This window comes from Corvus moneduloides, chromosome Z (assembly GCF_009650955.1).
Source record: "Corvus moneduloides isolate bCorMon1 chromosome Z, bCorMon1.pri, whole genome shotgun sequence".
NCBI classification, from domain to species: domain Eukaryota; kingdom Metazoa; phylum Chordata; class Aves; order Passeriformes; family Corvidae; genus Corvus; species Corvus moneduloides.
Window position 1 is genome coordinate 50291861 of NC_045511.1, and position 20691 is coordinate 50312551.

A 20691-nucleotide genomic window follows, 5' to 3' on the forward strand; every position below is an offset into this window, starting at 1 on the left:
TACATCATTCCTCTGGAAAAGATAGGTTTACTATTTTTTTTGCCCTCATCTTCATATTTATGCTTAGATCAGACTAGAATCTTAGGATTGTTTTGCTAGGGCGGTTAATTCTGTTGGCTAATCTTATGCTCAGGTATATTGAGAGTTCAGCAACTAAAGAAGAGAAATAGAACAACAATCATAATTCAGAATATTGGAAAGGTCAGAGCAGTATACAGCACTTTTACTTTATAAAATATGTGTTGCACTATAATTTTTTAAATTTTATTTTAATAACCAGAAAAACATTAATTAGCTAATCACTTTAATCAAAATAAAATTAAAATTGATGCATCATAACAGTTTTAAATGATAGCTTTATTACCTACAGCTTAAACTAATCCCTTCTAGAAAACTAAGATTTGGAATGAGGGAAAATTCAGTAGAAGATCCAGTTCACCATATGTAGAGCTGTGGTTTTTATCTGAGGTTCACTAATACTTCTTAATTTGCAATATATTCATACAGTTAAGAACAAACAAAACCCTATGGCAAAGTGGGAACTGAATGACAGTAACATCACAAAAGAAATTCTGAAATGATTGCCTCTGTGAATGACCCCTCCTACTTAGTTGCAGCAGCCTACTTAAGAATTAGACCTTTTTAATTTTTCAGAACTCATTCTCTTTCACTATAAAATCAAAAATATTTTGATGATTATGTTTCTTTTGATCTTGATAATTCATGCTCAAAAAGGTCAGAGTCCTTTTTAATGATCTATGTTCCTTAAACTTTATTTTTCCTTTCCTCCTCACTACCCCTAGGTAGTCCAAAATAGTCGCTATATCTCATCTCATTCTGTCCAAACTCAGACAAAGCTCAGTCTGTGAGGAAGTGATACAGGATTAATGTGTCAGTAATTGTTCATCACCAGCTGACATGAGAAATAGCTAGACTGACAGAGTGCTGGCAGATGAACTTCCAGCTAAAGGAGCTTTCAGCTAAAAGGGATTAAGGCTCAAGTTAAGCCTTTGACTGCCAGCTTGAGAATAAACTAAGGAAATATAGTTTCTTTGTGTGAATTTACATACTGTTTATTTCCAAAGCAAAATTATTTGGATGACTACAAAACTTCAGTGATATTTTTTATGAAAATTGTTTGACCAATAGAATTTTTCTGTGGTAGAATATCTGAAGGCAAGAGTCTGGCTGTTTACCTGCCATAATAAAAGAGAACCATTGATTTTCATCAGTTCACACTGCCAGTTATCCTGTGATGGTTTTTTTGTCAGTACCTTGGGTGAAACTGGTAAAAAGCCTTTGGTATCCTTTTATCAAAATAATTTGTTTTATTGTACAAGCTTTCACCACTGTGGCTTCAGTATACAACTTCTTTAAGGGCAAAAGAGCTGCTCAGTTTTCTAGTTTTTGTTTGCTACTAAACATGTTTTACCCTGACTGAGATGGCACAAGTTACTAATTGAATGTAATAACTTAACTGCAACATACACTAATAATCCTTTTCAGTGAGAATTACTTTAGGTGAAACATAAAACAATAAGGCAGTAAAATAAAGTTATTGCAGCATAAGGCAGCAGAGACTCACACACAAAAATATTGTCAGAGTGAAGTAAAAAACATGTAAAAGTGGGATGTGCATTTCTTATGCCCATTGCAATTTAAGAGCTACATTATCATAGTAAGCAGTCTTCATGTTCAGGACCATTTACAGAAACTAATCTTTGCAATATTCATGTTTTATAATGAGTTATTTCAGCTGTCATGAAAGGTGAGTGTGAAGAGTTTTATATTTTTAGCAGTGAACCAGGGGTCCAATGCCTTGTGTAATAAGGCAGTAAAAGAGCTGCCAGCTTTCTCTGAACTAGACTTCTTCATCTTTAACTTAGATTTCATCTACTGGCCTAGTGAGCTATGGTATAGACTGTAGAGGTTGTACTGGTTTCTATCAGATAAGAATGCCTGAAATTCTAAAACTACAATGAAGTCAAGTACCTGTTTCCAGAAAGCAAGGATAACATATATAATGGGGAACACAGGAACAGGAAAAATACCTGATGAAGGTTAAATACTCTACAAGTACGACACTGTGTAATAGTTCTTTTAAAAAATGTGCACAATCATACTGTTTGAAATTAAAAACTTGTTAAAATTTTCAATAAAAATTGCTTGGAAGACATCAAATAATTGTAAATCATTATGCAAAGCAGCATCATTCAAAATCACTTGATATTTGAGATATATATATTTGTGACTGACCAAAATAAAATATGCCAGTATGTGTGAGCTTAGGGCCCAGATTAACACAGAGAGGCAGTGACATTTATTATAGAAGATATAAAGCTTTAAAAAAATGAAGCAACTTTGTGCCTGGGATATCTTCCTATGTGAACGGAGTAATTTTGCTCACAACATGGGACCTATATTTTTCATTACCTTGGAAATGACAGACCTATTTTTTTAAAGTAAATTTTAACAGTCTGCACACATGGCAGGTGGTTATGAAGCGTCAAACAGAGTTGGTCTTCCAAAAAATTACTGGAAACTTGTGTTCCTAAAGAAAGAGGATATTGAGTCCCATACAAAAAAAATACGGGTATATAATTATTATAACTCATCATCCAATATTACCATTCTAGTTCAGTATTTATGTATTTTACAGTACATCTTCCTTATGGTATCAAAAACAATATATTATGTGTACTGAAAAGAGAACTATTACATCTGCTTACTGTTGATAAAAAGATGAACCCAGACAAAGAAGATTTGGCAAACACACAAAGAACATCCCCTCCCCCCCCCACCCCCACTATGAAAATTATTAGAATGGGAGAAAGTAGCAACAGTAGTTAAAGATAGCTAGGAAGAATAAAAGGCAGAAGCTATTTCAAGAAACAAAGAAAGTGAGTGGTACTCTCAATAGCAAAAATAGGGCTTTGAACTTGATAGTGATTATGATAAAAAAATGAATGGGGACATTAAGAGATATATGAAAAATTCTCACAGACCCAAAGAGAAGAAACAACCTAAAAATAAAATTTTCTCTAGTTTGAGGGCATAAGACATGAAAAAAGGAGAAAGATAAATTCAAATAAATTTTAAATTACATATTTAATTTAATATCTGCTTACTTTCTTTGTGTTCAGAATCATAACATATGATGTAGGTACTGCCAGGGTTTCCAGAACTGCTATTAGATATAAGAGAACAGCAGTAAAGTCTCACTATATAACCAAGTATGTGCCAAGCTTGTGAGACTGCATCCAAAAAGATGAAAAACAGTGGCTGAAAGCCATGTGCATCAAGCTAGAGATTTGTTCCTACTGCCTTCTCATTGTGCATGAGGTGACCCCAAACTGTTCAGGCTTCTAAGTGACAGTTTCAAACTTCTAGGCTGAAATCAAAATAAATACTTTCAGGCCAACAGTTGAAAAATACATTCAAGAAAAGAAAGAGAGAGAAAATTTTAAAAGAGAAAACAACATTAGCTGATCTTACGAACCTAAGTAGAATCTTCTAAAAAACTGTGAAAGTATACTGGGTGATTTGTCTAATTTATTTGTCATGCCAGAGAGATGGAACATTTCATAATCCCAAAGAATACAACATTTTTCAAAAGACAGCAACCAGCTTAATTCCAAAACCTGCTTTCCAAGAGTTAAAGAAAGAATACAAACAACACACAAGACATGTCAGTGTCCATCAGATGCTGTGGTCTTCTATGTTCCACTATCAAGAAGTTAGCTGTGAATCATGAGAGACACAGACAATGACAGTAATTAGTAGAGCTTTTCTCTGACAATTTATTACCCGATGAATGCAACCTATTCCTTTTCAGTTTTGTAATTTTTCCTGGGTGTTTTGGAAGAATGCATTTTTAATTGTTACTTCTTTGAGCAGCTTGTTCAAATATGTTTTAGTGAATGGGTGGAGTATGAGCTCTTTCCCCTTTGAGATTTTTTCTATTCATATATGAATAAATGGCCATCTGAGTGACACAACATTTTTTTTCCTGTCCTCACCTCGTTGGATAAAATGCCTTAAACAAGTTTACAACATATATGGAAAAGATTTTTCTTTTTTTTTTTCTCCCCACACTGCTATTTAAGATGAGGAAGATGTCATTCCCTCTCTGGAAGAAATGGGGGTAGAATGAAGTGTAGAGTTTACAAGACAAATGAGAAAATACATGAGACACTTAGGTAGACAGTGGAAAAAGATGTCATTCTATGACTCTGTTACAAGCTTGAAGAATCAATAGCTCGGTATCCATTGTTGCAAACTAAAGGAAGCTTGAAGAACCTGAAGGTGAAGGAGAAAAAAAGATGGGAGGTAAGTGGAAAGGCAAAAAGGGAAGACTATAGAGTCAGACAGATAACTGCCTTAGGAGGAATTTGAAAACAACAGTAAATCCGTAGAAAAACAGCATTAAATAATATTACAGATAATATTAGGACAAATAATAAGGCAGTCAGAATTGTGGGACTTAAAAGACAAATTTGTGGGCAATCAAAATGCAGCAGTCGATATGGCAGATATTAGAATTTAATATGGTAAATAATAAGACAGAAATCAATAAGGCAAAGAAAAAGGATGTAGTCTGACAGGTGATAAGGCACTAGGCAATAAGGCAAATGAAAGCCACTGAAAATTATTCAAGTTTAATGGGATTTTGTCACTTGTCTCATTTACAATTGGCAAGACCTAATCCTGAATAGAGCTCTTTGCCTTCATGCTAACTAGTTCTAAGAGATAAGCAGAGAGCTACCCTGTGAATTGAAAAGCTACGAGTTGAAACAGAGGAAGTGGTACCTTCAAAGGCTGTAGTCTGACACCTTTTATGATTAACTACAGTGTTATTCAATAAAAGCAATATAAGGAGTAATCAGACGTCCTAGGTATAGGACATGAACAGGTGAATCTAGGGACACATTTAAAAAGAAGTAGATAACACTTATAAAATAATGTCTGGTATTTAATTTCAAGATTTTCCACACAACTTGATTTTTTCTCTGATTATCAGAACAGTTTATACTGTGCTCTAAATAAAATATATATCCCAAATGTTTAAATTCTCAGTTGTGCTCTTCTGTAGATCACTTCTTCACAGTTATGTACATTTAGTGTTTGTTAAAGTGTAGGTCTATAGACAACTGCTGACACCTGGCAGCAAATCAATTTCCTTAGTCAGAAATAATTAGTCCGATTCTTATTTGGATTTTAAAAAGAATAATCCCATGTGTGCTGTGTGTGTGCACTTTCCCTGATATTTATTTCTCACTGAGGATGTCTACCAGGACTTTTATAAGTCCTACCTCCCAAGGGAAGATTTGCTGTCACACAGTCACAAGTGTGGGCAGAGGTGGATTCTACTCATTTTATAATGCTCCACTTTTTATCACTCAAGTAATCTCAAAATAATAGGCTGAGTTCCCTATGGATATGGCATTCCTGCATGTTTGAGCAGTTCTTAATAAAATGTTTCATACCTACAGAAACAACTGTTGCAGAACTGACAAACATTAATGACTATACTATATTCCCAAATTAAAAAAAAATCAAAACCTCTACATTTTCCCACCTTAAAGGAATATGTTTTTTATGTGGACCATATGGCAGAAAGCACTGGGAACAGGAGGGATATGCAAAAGCTGGAAGATTGAAGAATATAAAAGATTGTTTGAAATAAGTCTTGTTAAATCAATTTTTGGTAACATTTTTATAAAAGTTTCTAGATGTTTTTGAGCAAGCAGTCCTGTTTTTGTTTGTATATGCAGTCAGGGATCTCATAATAAAGTGCAGATGCTGGGTTCATGTGAAAATACTAGCTCTAGTGATGCTTAAGGTACACATCCAAGTACTTGATAGGAAAAAGAGAGAAAACAGAATACAAAATTTGCTGTCATTAACTTTATCATGTATCTTCCTTCACCCTGTCATACAAGGAACACTTATTCTATCATTTGAAATCAGTATAGGCTGGAAAATACAATGCATTTTCTTAAAAAATTGTCAAGGAAAAGAGATTCAATTGCCTCACATGTTTTGACCTCTTTAGTTCTCGTGTCTAGCAGCTTGTAGGACTCCTTGACTGTTTGAAAATTCTGTTGCCTTTACATATTTCATAGGTCAAAAGCCCAGGAGTACTAAGGTTTCTCATTCCATATTCTTTTACCTAAGTCTTCTATCCAACTGCCCTTGCTGTAACTGTGCTACTGATGAGCTTTGCTCAGGTGACAAATTGCACTGGGGTTGCTGGAGAAATACTTTAGATAGCCTGTTACTGGGTGTTCTTAAATGGCGTCTCTGAAGTGTCATCTCTTTCCCACAGTTAGGGCTCCTTGAACATAATCTTTTTTCTTTTACTTTACTTTAAGCATATTAAAGAAAACCTTCAGTAAAACCTGACAAGCTGAGTATTTGAATTTACCCTTTTTACAAGTTTCAGAGCTGTATTATGAAGAATCCCAAAGTGCTGTTTCTAAGGATGATTTTCATTATTGCTGATCTTATTGAACTGCCACACTAAAATGAACTGTATAAATAAATTATTATGTCTGTTAACCCTTTTTTTCAGTACATGCTTTATAACAGTAAACTATCTGGATAAGCCAATTTTATTAACTATTTTCATAGTTCCACCATACAAGTAGGTTCTGTTAACATCTGTAACAGCATTTTCATGAATTCTCTATGATTTATTAATAATAAGAACTACATGCTGGAAAGAATTAGAATACCCATCTGTTTTTCATTTGACTTATTTATGTAACAACTGCCATTTGCAAAACCCACATTTCCTTCAAGCAAAATACCCTTGATATCATCTTCAGTAACATCGCTTTGAGTTAGCTGAATAAATAACGTGATCTTTTTTTTCCTTTTGCTGTTATGTTTCTCTTAGGAAGAAGGATTGACAGAGAACACGTACTTTTTGGTTTTTTGTTTCGGTTTGTTGCTAACCTGTTCATTACTGAGACTAAGCAAAGCCTTGTTTTGCTACACTCAGGAGAAACAATGTATAAAGGAGAGCTTCCTATTTAGAAATCAGAATCTTTTTTGCCTGCTTGCTTTGTTTCATGACTTCACTGCAGGACTACTGCTTGTTTGACTTTCTCCTGTGACTGTAACTTTCAGGCACACACAGCTGCAGCACATCCATTCAGCAGCCCCCTATATTGTTAAGAATCTGTTACCAGGGAAACAATTTTCCTCATGTGGCTTAGGTACTCACTAGCTGTACCAGGTACGCATCCCTATGGCAATAGCCTCCACTTTTCTGCTATCACTTCACTAAGGTAGGTTTAAATATTCCTCCTACTTAACCTGATAGAATGATGCTTACCACAGCTGTCCACTTTAATCTTGTCTATGGCTGGCAGCTAGCAGTCTTCTAAAAGCAGAACAACAGTACCAGGCCAGTGAATGCATGGAATAGATGTCTTGAGAGTATTTTGTGTGGGATTTGCTCCAACAATGAAGGACTTTTTGGTGTGAAGAGCAGAAAAACATCCTGATTCAAAAGAGTTTGTAAATAGCATACAGAAGAAGGACAATCATGACAACCACAGTATTCATGTGGTTTGTAAGGAAAAAAGGGCTCAAGTGATTCTGTTGGTCACAGCAATTCTGCTTAAATTACTTAAGAGTAAAATTTCATCCAATTATCCACTGAAGAGATTATGTGTCAATATCACAAATCAATGTTAGATCTTTGTGTCTGTACTTGCAGACTAGAAAATGCTTATATGTTTTCGCTTGTAACTTTAGCTGATGTCCACATAGTAACCTAACACATCAACTTTCAGTACAGTGATAGAATATGAGTAAGTCTTGTCATTCTGACATTCTGCCTTTAGTAGAACACTCATTACAAGATTTCCTGGACAATGTGTATTCTACAATACTTCTTTCCTAAAGAAGTAGTTCGTGAGCTCTAATTCTAGTTGGCCTTGAGTCTACTTGTCTTTCTGAATTTGGGTTTCCTCAACAGATCCCTACCACAACAACACCTTCTTTGTTTTCTTCTTCCTTTCAATATTCAGAGACCATCAGCACTTTAAATAGTGAAGCACATTGGTATTTCTTTGATATGATATGCACTTTTTTTATTTTCTAAGAGAGATTATATCTTTTTTTATTAGCAGTATAATCACCTAAATTTAGTCATTTTTATGCCATTTAATTTGTCATTTTACTCACAGATTCCTGGTTTCTTCTCTGTGTTCCAGGTACCTTTTCCAACAGTATATGGACTTTTAAACCAAAGGTATTCAAAACAAGTATGTGTATCAAAAGCATATGAAACTTTTGCGAACAGTCCTTCTCAATTCTTGATTTGATTTCATATTGCTGTTGATTTCCACCTATGGCCATATGCATCTGGTTTGATTCATAGATAATTTTCCTTTACATTATTTTTTCCATTTAACACATAACCATAATTTTCTATAGGTAGTCAGTCAGCATGGAAAAAGTGCCCTGTGCATTCTGTTTTTAAATCAATTGTGTAACATAGTAAAATAAATAACTAAGGGGTTTTTTTCTGCTGTGGTAAAGAATTTTAATATTGAGATTCAGCTATTTGCTTCAGTATAAGTGATGAGACTTAGGGTATGCTGCAGTCTGTTTATCACTTTTTGTCTAAGCTGCACACAGAATCAGAATGGCAGCTCAGTAAGATCTTTGAGCCAAAGACTTTAAGTAATTGCTTTGATATTAGTCTTAGTATATTCTACTTTAATATTTGTAGGCTAGTTGTCTAGCCAATAGTTAATTCACAAATACGTTTAAAAGAGAGATGGAACTTGTATTTTATCTGCAAATTATTTTTGAACTGCATTAAAAATTACTTGCTCGTTTACTATTTTTTTCCTCAGTATCATAAAATGGCCTCAGTTGTAAGCGATCTTAGAAATCATCTGGTTCCAACCCCCTTGCCTAGACACCTTCCAACTGACCCTGTTGCTCAGAGCCCAATACATCCTGGCTTTCAACACTTCCAGGGAAGGGGTGCTGTATCAATCTACTCAGACTACTTAAGATAGAATTAGGGAATTCAGGCTTAAGAAATTCTTCGCAAGAGTTTTTTTCTTAGAACTGTGAGTTAAAGCAAGCTGACTAGATCAGGAAACTTGATGTATTGCTATTTTATTAAAAACTTTCCTCTTATTTTGTCAACTGTACACAAGAAATCTTTTATGTCAGCTTTTTAATATTGATTTGAAATTTTATATAAGCTAATTAGCATTTTGAGATATTAAGTACTTAAGTTTAACTTTGCAAGTACTTTCTTTAATTGTTTATTAATGGATTAAAGTCCTGAAATGGAAAGACCCAATCAGGAAATTAGGCACAAGTAGTGTAGTTTCAAAATTCAGATACAAATCTGGCTTGGCTTTCAGACAAAACAATTTAGTTTAAATCACTTGTTTCACTTTGTTGTTGTACAGATATATATCTGACAGCTTTTCTTTAGAAATAAATTTGTAAGTCTTCACCTTGTAATATATATTTAGTTGTCTCTTAACTAGGAGTATACATTGCTATAAACTTTTCATTATCTGAGGAGGAACTGATGTTTCAAGAGGAAAGTTACGATTTAACTGGTTTAACATTATGCAAATAAAGAATTAACTAAAGTACTCCTTTTAATATGTATAGAGTACTTTTTTCTGTAAAGTCTGAAGGTGTGAATGTCAATGGTAGTTTACAGTAACGCATAATGTCTATTATTACCTATTAGCATTAGGTACTGTTTTGAAGTCTGTTTTCTCTCAAAATAAACTGTTCAAAGGTGTTTTCTGCCTTCCAACTGGTCCTGCTATAGGTAATGCTTAAAAGCCAGCAAAAATATCGTGTATTTTCTAGAAAATGTGAAATACTGTGTGAACTTTAAGGTGTTTTACAGCTAGCTGCAATGATGTCATGAATACTTTAGACTAGACTAGTCTAGACTAGACTAGAATACAGTAGAATAGAATAGGATATTTTAGTTGGAAAGGATCCACAACATTTATATAGCCCATATGCCTGACCCCAGCAACATCCCTCCCCAGCAACTCTGCTGCCATCCACAAGGGTGCCTGAGGTGATGCTTCTCCATGAGGCCCTAAGGCTCTTTTGTTTGTTCCTCGGACACGATGAGTGCCAGACAGTAGGGTCCCAGCAGCATCTCTGTGGTCACTGCAGTGCTGATGACATCCATCAGAGCCATCCCCTTAGGGGCACCCCCAGGAATCAACATTCCTCCAGGCAGCAATATCCTTTCCAACCCCTCTGTGTCTCCCAATGGCCAAGGCCTCAGGAACCCAGCTGGTGAGCCTGCACTGCCCCAAAAGGTGCCTCTCAAAGAGGGCCTAAATTCTTGCACTCCAGGATGGTGAGGATCAGCCAAAGTGGTTTTGGCAGCGGCTCCAGGCCTGGAGACCCTGCTGGCACTGGTACAGCAATCCCCATCTGAAAATTCTCCTTACTCTTGCTGCCTGAGGAGCTGCTCTACTCCAACCAGACTGTTCCTGAGACCATTGACACCATCACAAGTGGGGATAAGCCCAATGCAGCTGGGGTGGTGAGAGCTGCTTGAGACCCCAGACAACCACAGCCCTGTTATCTCAGCATGGTGTGACACAGCCCCTGGTGCTGCTGCTCAGCCTCTCACCTCATAACTGACCTGGCCTGAGCACTGTCCTTGTCCCAAACCTTACATCCCCGTGCAGCAGCTGCACTGCCACTACCTACAGCTCTTCTGTGCCACAGAGAGTTACTCTGCTCAGGAGAAGGAGGAAAACAAAAGATAAGAAAAAGACAAGAACCCAAACTTCAGGGCTGACTAAACACATTGGTAATGACACAATCCAAATGCCTCTTAAACACAGAGAGGCTTGAGGTATCAACCACTTCTCAAGGAAGCTTGTTCCAGTGATTGACTATCCTCTCAGTAAAGAGACACTTCCAGATGTCCAGTCTGAACCTCCCATGATGCAGCTTTGAGCCATTCCCACATGTCGTGTCACTAGATCCCAGGGAGAAGAAACCAGTACCTCCCCCTCCACATCCTTATCTCCAGGAAGCAGCATAGAGCAATGTCGTCACCCCTCAGTCTCCTTTTTTCCACATTCGGCAAGCCCAGAGTCCTCAGCGTCTCCTCAGAGAATAAGCTTTCCAGCATAGAGGCCCATCTGTTACTCAGTCCAGAGGCAGTGGGACGGGATGGGTTTTCTTCTGTTTCACTTTGCTTTGAGATGAAGCTATTGGACCTGTGCAGTCTGTTTTCCTTTTTCACTTTTTGAAATTTTTGACGTTTCTTAGCTGATACAGTCCACTTTTGGAAGAGTCATATTTTGGTTTTGGTGGAAGTTCAGACATAAAATTTTTCATGAAATGTAACACCATCTTCGATTTTATATTTTTAAGGTTCTGTTTCTCTTTCACAACTAAAGCTAAATAGAAGAGAAGAGAAAATTTAAGTTAGAGGGGAGCTAAGCTGGACAAGCAAGCTTCTCATTTATTCAAATGAATAAAAATGTGGTTTTGTTACTGTGTTGAAAGTTTTATCTAGATTCTTAATATGACAATAATACTTGAATATGTGATAAGTGGTTAATTGAATAGATTTATTTTAAATATTTTTTTTTAAATAAGAGGAGGATTTATATTTTTATTGTGTGCTATACAACCTCCTTTCCTGAAGCTTTACAATTTTCAAACTAATATAAAAAATAAATGCTATATGAAATAAAAACACAGGCAATTTTGGAGATGCTATCTGTAAATTACAGATGTTTCTAAGAGACTGGTGAAAATAATTTACTGCCTATCATTTATAAAAACAGGTACGTATTTGTGTACTTTGATAGTGTCAAAATGAAAACATTCATTTCAAATTTGCTGAATTTCATTCCCACACTGCAGAGATTTCCCGGGTCAGAAAGCTACTTTGGCATGAGCTCGTAACACAGTTTCAGTGATTCTGGCAAAGAAGAACTACTGATAAGCAAACAGTACTTCCCAAAGAATGGGGAAAATATAAATATATTCGGAAAAAGGGTAGTAGTTATTTTACCTGTCTGGGTACGAAGTACTCCATTCTTTAACTTTCTCCAGTTGCAGCTAAGTGAGCCCAAGTGGGAGAGAGGAACATCCAGACTAGGATAAAAGAATTATCTGCCAAAATGATGTGAATGGGAGACTGTGGACATTGTTTCAGCAAACAAGTATGTACATCCCAAATTCAGAATTGATTCTTCCTCCTTTGTGAGTGCCCTCATGGAATGGAGAAAAACTATTTGGCACTTGTAAGCAAGATCTCTCTGTGACTGTGTGGTGTATTCTGGGTGCCATAACTGAATTTCTCCATGTACTTAATCTGAATTGCACTGCTGGTGTGGTTTAACCCCAACTGACACCAAGTCCTAGGCAGTTGCTCATTCACTCCCTCACCAGTAGGATTGGTGGAAAGGACAGCTGGAGAGGGTTGGAAAAGCAAAAGCTACAAAACTCATGGATTGAGATAAAGACAGTTACAGTACAAAGGCCATACACACAAAGAAAGTAAAACAAGGAATTAATTCAGTGCTTCCCATGGCAGGCAGGTGTTACCCCATCTCCAGGAGAGATGGGCCCCCTCACATGTAACAGTGACTTGGGAAGACAAACACCATCACTCCAAATGTCCCCCCCCTTCCTCCTTCTTCCCCCCACTTTAAGCACTGACCATGATGTCACATGGTCGGGAATATCCCTTTGGTCAGTTGGGCTCACCTGTCCTGGCTGTGTCTCCTCCCAGCCTCCCACGCACAGCCAGCCCTCTTGCCAGCGTGGCACAACTAACAGCAGAAAAGGCCTTGGCTCTGTGCAAGCCCTGCTCAGCAGTAACAAAAACATCTCTGTGTTATCAGCCCTGTGTTCAGCACTAATCCAAAACCCACGCTCATGTTAGCCACTGGGAGGAAAAGTAACTCTACCCCAGCCAAAACCAGCACAACTGACCAATTTTCAAAACAACTAGACAAGAAGAAATATAACTGATCTGCAAATTGAGTCTTTTGGAGAAAATAACAAATACTTAATTCTTAACATTCTTCGTCACACTTGAAAGGTATCTTGACATTATCTGAAAGATATGAGGCTTAGTAGCACCAGAAGAAATCATTATCAGCATTAACAATCAAGGAAGATTCACTGATGTTCTGCAAAATGCTCCTAAGTTGGAGGGAGCAACAGAATCTGTCATTCTAGAATATGGTCATACCACTAAAGAGGTGCTTACTGATACTGGAGAGACACTTCTGCACCACTTATCTTTTTTTTTCCTTTCATGCAGCAATAAGAAGATGAAAAAAAGTTTTGCAGTGTTGAAGTGTTTCACGATAATTCAGCTGAGCAAGTGAAAAATCCTCCATGTGATGTTCAGTGCATGAGAACTGAGTGAAGTGTGCCACGTTCTTTAAGACTGCAGCCTGTGTTTGAATATCTTCTTGTTAAATTGGGAAGATGAGGTGTAACTGATTTAGAAGAGAGTGCACTGAAATTGAAGTTTCTTTCTGATTGTTTGAGATAGGTTTATTATTTGTTTTTTGGCAATTTAAAATAATGTTTTGCACAGAATAAATTATTACAGAACTTTAAATGAACTTTTAATAGAAACAAACAAATCAGCAAAGGACTTGGCATTTGCTAATTTAGAGGTTTCAGTGAAGTTTGCTGGTTGAACATGAAGTATTTATGCTATCTTTTGGACACCAACTTACATTTCCCTGAGTTTCTGCAAGGCCTCATGGGATCTGTAGTCTAGACTAGGAAGCAGCTCTTAAAAGAGAGTGATGACATAAGCATATGGGTTAAACCTACTAGAACATTGCAGGAGTATTCACTTGTATTGATATCCAATTAATTTGCCTTGAAATTAAATAATTAATTCAATTTGTCTAAAGTTTATTTGCCTGAGGATCCAGTGAATGATATCACATCTCCAGCTAAAATACTGCACAAAGAAAACACCTTATTTTGTGTCCTCTCACTGTTTTGTAATGTTTTAATGATTTCAACACTTCAGCACAAATAGAAATAAAACTGAAACTCTGAATGTAGCTTGGCATAGAAATTACAGAAAGTAATTTCTGACTTACATTTATGTCACAAAAATTACTAAAAAATTACTCCACAGATTTTTTTTCAGGAGACAGATAAATTTGATCAATGTAGAAATCATAACAAACAGTATTTTTGCACTGAATTTTCCCAGTGCAAAATTAAACATTAGGGGCACATTCTTGTGTATGAAACTTCATGAAGTCATCTGGCTGTCATTGGGACAGTACTGACTTTAGGCAATGCCAGTCATGCCACAATTTCCTTTAGAGAACCTCTCTCTGCAACAAGCTTGGAAGAGAACATCCATACAGCACTGAAATCTGCTGGGAGTCAGGGATGAAGAAAGGGGAAAAGAAGGCCAGACAACTGGGTATACCTGCATCCAGAATTGGTGACAAAATTGATGTTAGCAGACAATGGCCTTGGTGGTGGAGGTCGGGAGGTTTTTATCATTTATCTTCAGTTATGGCTGCTCTTGTAATTAGGTTTCAGTTTGAAATAGTGGCATTTAACTCCTCGTTGTTTTAAGTGGGAAAGCAGTTGTGTAGTTAAGGAAAATTACTATCACTAGCTATTCTCAGACTTCAGACACAGTAGATTACTTGAGAAAGAAAAACACTTGTAAACAATGCCTATAGAAGTACCTCTGAAGCCTACTCACAGAGTGGGCTCAAGATCACAAAGAAGGGATTTAAAAATTATCCTAATTCTCTGTTAAATCTTTGAAATGCAGAACTGGGACCAGACTTTTAAATAGAATGAAGATGGATGCCTGCAGAGAATTTTTGAAAAGTTTAAATAAGATTCAGACATCAGGTGCTGCTGAAATACAAGTTAAGTAATATGGTAAATCTTTAAGAATTCAAATGCCTTTAAAAAGCTGACTTTATCTACATATCCTTCTAAAAATGAATAATATGAGCTTGGACTGCTCCTTTTACAAAGAGTTCAATTATATTACTTTCAGTCCTGAAGATCCACTCCTCTGTTCTTGATGAAGATGTGCTCTTGTCAGCTGTCTTATCCCTTTAGGTGTTATTTTAATAGACACTGAACATGTAGGACAGTGGTTTAGAGTGATTTATTTGGTACCCAGAATCAAAAAGGATTTTGACACAGAAGCCAATGATTACCATCCATTTTTGTATTTCAGCTGGTGCCGAAATCATGTTTTCCTTCAAAAGATTTTTCTCATTTTGGGAATTTGAGAGAGATCTTTTACTGACCTATGGCTTAGTGCATCTAGACAGTCCCACAGCAGGAAAACTAAGAGCTCTGAATCTTGTATAGCAATAACTTGATGTCACAGACTTTACTCACGTGAGTATCTCTCCAGAGTGCAGCAGGACAGTATCTTGTAGGCAGCTAGAGGCATGTTGCAGAGATGGCCAAGGTTTTGCTGGAATGGAAAACCTGACCAGGTACCCATAGTACATGGGTGAATTGCACAAGAATATGATATTTTTAGAGCTCACAGACTGGGAAGAGAAAATTGACATCAGAGGACTTCTGCCATCTCAGAGCTAGCTTTATCCCTACACTGATAGCTCTTCATGATGCTTCAATATTCAGTGTAAATGGAATAACATGGTGAATCTGCAACCTTTCTATTACTGTTAGCAGAGCTCAGAAAAGGTTAAATGGGCAAATGCCTCACTACATATCTCTGTCTCCCAAGAAAAAAATTAGGGCACAGAAGAGTGGAAAGTACTTAATTTCCCTTTCTTCTTTTTCCTTTCTCTTCATACACAGACTTTACATCTGTTCCAAAACATGCATGACTGTTGTAGAGATTGTTACTTAGCAATAACCTTCTGCTTTCTCAGGGGAAGGTCCAGTATTTCACATCACTCTGTAAGCAGTGTTAAAAAATATTATGAAAGCAACTTTTGTTCCACTAGCCTTTTTATCTACTTATATCTATCTCTTTTGTTTCCTTGTGAATTCTAACGCAAATCATGTTTTACAAAACAAAGTTAAGCTTTGCACAGAAAAAAGTATAGAAAATCTGAACTAGCATATTTCTGTATATATTTTCTCTCATCTTCTACAGAAAATGAAAGGAAAATTAGAAAGTACAACAGAACTGAAAGCTGTCTCCAAGAAGTATATGGTAATACTGGTTGTTAAAAGCTTAGTTAATATCTTTGTCCAAGTAATATATTAAATACATAACAGAAGTATTCCTTTACTTTTTTACAGGGGTAGTAAATAATACGCATATTTATAATTATTATTACTTCTTGCCCTGAATTTCCATAGAGGAACTCCCATCTGCTAGGTGTTATATAAAAGGGGACACCAAGGATCTCGGTTTCCTGAGTAAACAAAGCTGATTCAAATGCTTTTTCTATTTAGCCTCCAAAAATTTCCAATCATAGGTCAGTTTAAACCAAGGTGAGACAGTGAAGATTGCAAGTTCTTGTAAATTTCATGAAACGGTGAAGAAAAAACATAAAGAAACTGGATTGTTGCTTTCGAGTCATAAGAGCCTATGCACATATTTTGTGCCCAGAGAAGGCTCAGCAGGTGTATTAGCCCATTCAGGTAACTGTGCATGTACATATGTACACATGTGTTTATGCAAAACATACAGTCGTAAAACCAGGGTGGTATTCCCTGACTCACTAAACCCAAAGAAAGAGTTGTGGAATGTAAAGAACATGTCAATACCTGCACAAATCACTATGAATATATTCAAAGATGAAATATCAATATTTGCAGATATGGTGCCTCTGCATCATTTGTGCTGAAGAAGTTTTTCTAGGGAAAAAAGTCCCATCCTAGAAGTAAATAACAAGTAGAAAGTGTGGCACAAGAAAGTAATCATGTCACTCTTCAAGTTACACTTGTGTGCTAGACAGCAGCTCTAAATCCACCTTACATGACTTCAGCTTTAAACACTTTCAAAAAGACACAATTTTTTTCATATTGCTACAAGTACAACCTGGCAAATGCTTCAGAAGCAAATATGCAGTTCTGCATGCTCTGTGAGGATGAAAGTTACCCACTTTGGCAGTAGCAGAAATATAACATCGCTCATCATGGCAATAGATTTCTTTCGTCCTAGTTTTAAAATGAAGTCTTTAATAAGTTACAAGTTCAACCTTGAATGAGAGGCTGAATCACTCTTTTTTTCTAGTAAAGTAAACATATAAGTAAAATGTTGCATCATCTGTAATTACTTAAAGCTCTATTGAGCATAGAAAGATCTTTAATGCTTTCATTATCTCTTGATCACTACATTCTGCGCCATGAACTGATATAGCCGCAACATTTAGAATGCTAGTCAAAGACTGATGAGGAGTGACTGAGTTATTGTAAAACAAAAAATAAAAACAATTTAAAAAATTTCCACATTTTCTCAGTTCGGCAGAATGGGAATTGACTGGTAGGACCAGCTAACTTGAAAAAAATCTGTGCATGAGAACCTGGGAACCAAACGATCAAGCAACTCTCCTCCAGGGTGTGGAGAAGTATTAATAAGCTGTGCATCCCTTTTAAATTCCTTCACTGTTCTTATTCCTTTATTAGTCCCTCTTCTTCCATCCTTTCTGCCTTTTCTGTTTATTTTTTCATTGTACTTATTCATGCAGTGCCATTTCAGAAATGTCAGTTTTAGACCTTGCTACAGGTGACCTTGACTGTGGTTCTGTCACTGAAGAGGATGGTGAAGCTTCAGCTGTAGTCTCAGAGTATTGCTTATATGCTGTGACATTTTCTTGAAATGCTAAATTGACAAAGATAGCTGTGTGTCTGAATGAAGAATTTTTCTGTTTAAAATAATTGAAAATGAGACAAAATGACAAAAATGAAAATTTGTGCGTGGATTGTTTTGGAAAAGCAGTTACCTACTTAAGATGATATTATTATTTTTTGGTCTTGAGTGAGATACAATAGGTCATCCTCCAGAAACAAAGGTTGAGTAGAGATGGAGATAAAAAAGTACAAGTGCTCTTGTGACTTTGATGTAAGGATTGACAAGGCTGCATTAACCTCTGAGGGACAATCAGTCAACTGACTTTCAATGGTGAGAATTAGTATCACATGCAAAGAAACCGAAAATTTTCCTGCTGTCATTGAAGAGAGTAATTACCTGCTCAAAACCAACAGATTAAATGTTTTGTCATCCTGTGGAAAATCTCCTTACCATGGAGGAGAAAAGGAAATATCTCTGTTATGGTATTTTACTATAAGAGATGCATTACCAAACCATCTCACTATGCTGTATTACACAGTAACTCTATAGGTAAAACTGCAATTTCCTCATTAGGGACAGAAAAAGCAGATATTTAACAGGAAATTTACTTTCAGTGAACTTTTATATGGGTTCCCCTTGTGTGCCTGTTTTTTGACATCAAGATGTAACTCAGAACATTTGAAAGGTTTGGGGTTTTTTTCATGCTTTATTATACTTTTTCAGTCAATATATGAAATATCTTATTTTAAAAACAGTTCTTTAAGTTGCTTTAAAAAAAATCTTATTTTAACTTTACATTTCTCTCTTTTGTCATATCCTTTCTCCACAGTAGAAAAATGGTGTGAATAAAAAAATAATGCAATAAAATAAGTGCTTTCTTGTGATTTTAACGTTTTCCTTACAGAAAAGAGGAACAGTATCCAAGTATTAAAACCAATGTACTCAAATTATAGACTGATTTTTTATTTTCTTTTTTTAAGTAAGAAAACATTAACTTTCCTTAGAAATAGTTGCTATGTGAGAGAAGGGGAACAAAATTAGAAAGAGCCATACACAATTTCCACCACAAAATAACAGTACCAAGCACACCAGCAGTATTGAACTGAGAATAGTTTATTTGTTTGGGGTTTTTTTTTAAAGATGTAGAAAAGGCTTTTCTACAGAAAGATTTTTCACATGAGGACCTGAAATCAGACCCAAACAACTCAGACATAACTGTCTTTTTTTTTTTTGAAGTTCCAGTCTAGACTTAATAGATTTTTTCATCAAACATGTTTTTTGAGGTGATTTTTTCTACTTTAAACTTTTTGAAACCTCTTTCAAGATAAAGGTTATTTGCTTGGTTAGGCCAACTTCAGTTTTTGCCCAAATTTGATGTAATAAGCACATTTACAGCTGGTTGTCTTTCTGAGAGAAAGGCATTAAAAATTACTTTTATGTAAAAGTATTACTTTTATTACTTTTATTACTTTTTGGATCTTTGTATTCAGGTAAATTTTAATTCAGAGCTGATCACTTTCTAGTGTTGTTAATGAACTATGTAACAAAATACTTTACTTGTTCTTAAGAGTATCAAGCACGAAACTGAATTTTCAAAGATAACATTAACAGAGCAGTTACTGTTTTCAGTGAAAGGTAATCTAGTGAAGAGATTTTTTCTCTACAGCTTGTGTTTATTTATGTTAGTAAGTAGATTCAGATGTCTGTATATGCTCTACTGATATTCCTTTCCCACGTGAAACAAAAAACGGCAGGTCACGGCATTGCTACTGTTTGTCTACACCTACATGGAAATTCCTCTTCTTGTGTTTGAAGTAAAATATTACATTACAGTCTGCAGCTGAAAACTCTGTGCTCCTTGCTGAAATTTATTTTTCTTACTGTCTCGGTTTTGGAGACAAAGCTTCAGGAGGAAACACTCTGGAGTGTGTCCTCCTAAGGGAAAAAGGGCCACCCCTTTTCCTCCACCAGTAAGACAAGTGGATCACAGGAAAGTGGAAAAAACAAACTGTTTATTAACACCAAACAAAACAGGGTAGAACAGGATTAAAAACCCCCTCAAAATACAACAAATTCCCGGAAAGGGAGCATACACCCGGGCTCGGACCAGCCGGGGCCACCCTGTGAACCCCCTGGGCTGGCGAAGAGGGAAGGGAGGCAGTGAGGCAAGGGGAAGGAAAGGGAAAAAAGAACAAGAAAAAAACCAACAGAACCTTTTCCCAGCTAGCTGGAACACAGAAGAAACCCAAAGAGCAGCACAGCGCTCCCGGCGCGCTCCCTCCCCAGCCCTGCTGAGCCCCTGGAGCCGCAGGGCCCCGTTAAACCGCCCCGCACTCGGCCCGTGGCCCCGGCCCTGGGTCCATCTTAGAGAAACAGCGTCCCTGGGCATTGAGCGGACGGGTAAGGAATAAAGCGGCTCCATAACATCACCCCAGGACACTTAGTGATGTTCTTCTTCTACTTACTGCTTTTCCTTTCATAATGTCAAAAAAAAAAAAAAGTATCTTTACTTACAGAATAGTAAAGATAAAGGAAAAATGTATTAAAAAAATTGACTTTATTTATTTATCAGGATAACCTGGAGTGTTGTTCACAAAAACAAAGTAATAAACGTCACAAAGACTGGCTATATGTTTCTATAACTTCAGGTATATAAGAAAAATAAATGAGAATGTTTGGTTTATTCTGTGTCTCTAGAAGCAAATGGTGAGGGTCAGCTGACTATTCCGTCAAGTTAGTGCTATTTTATTTGTATTAAGAGCAAAATAACTGGAAACCACAAGAATAGAGAAAGGGTACAGATTCCCATTGATCATAACAAAATAGATCAAAATGAATGTTTGGATCTGTTAATTCAAAATGGATGCCCCACTTGAACATTAGCTGACTTGTGTCAGTTG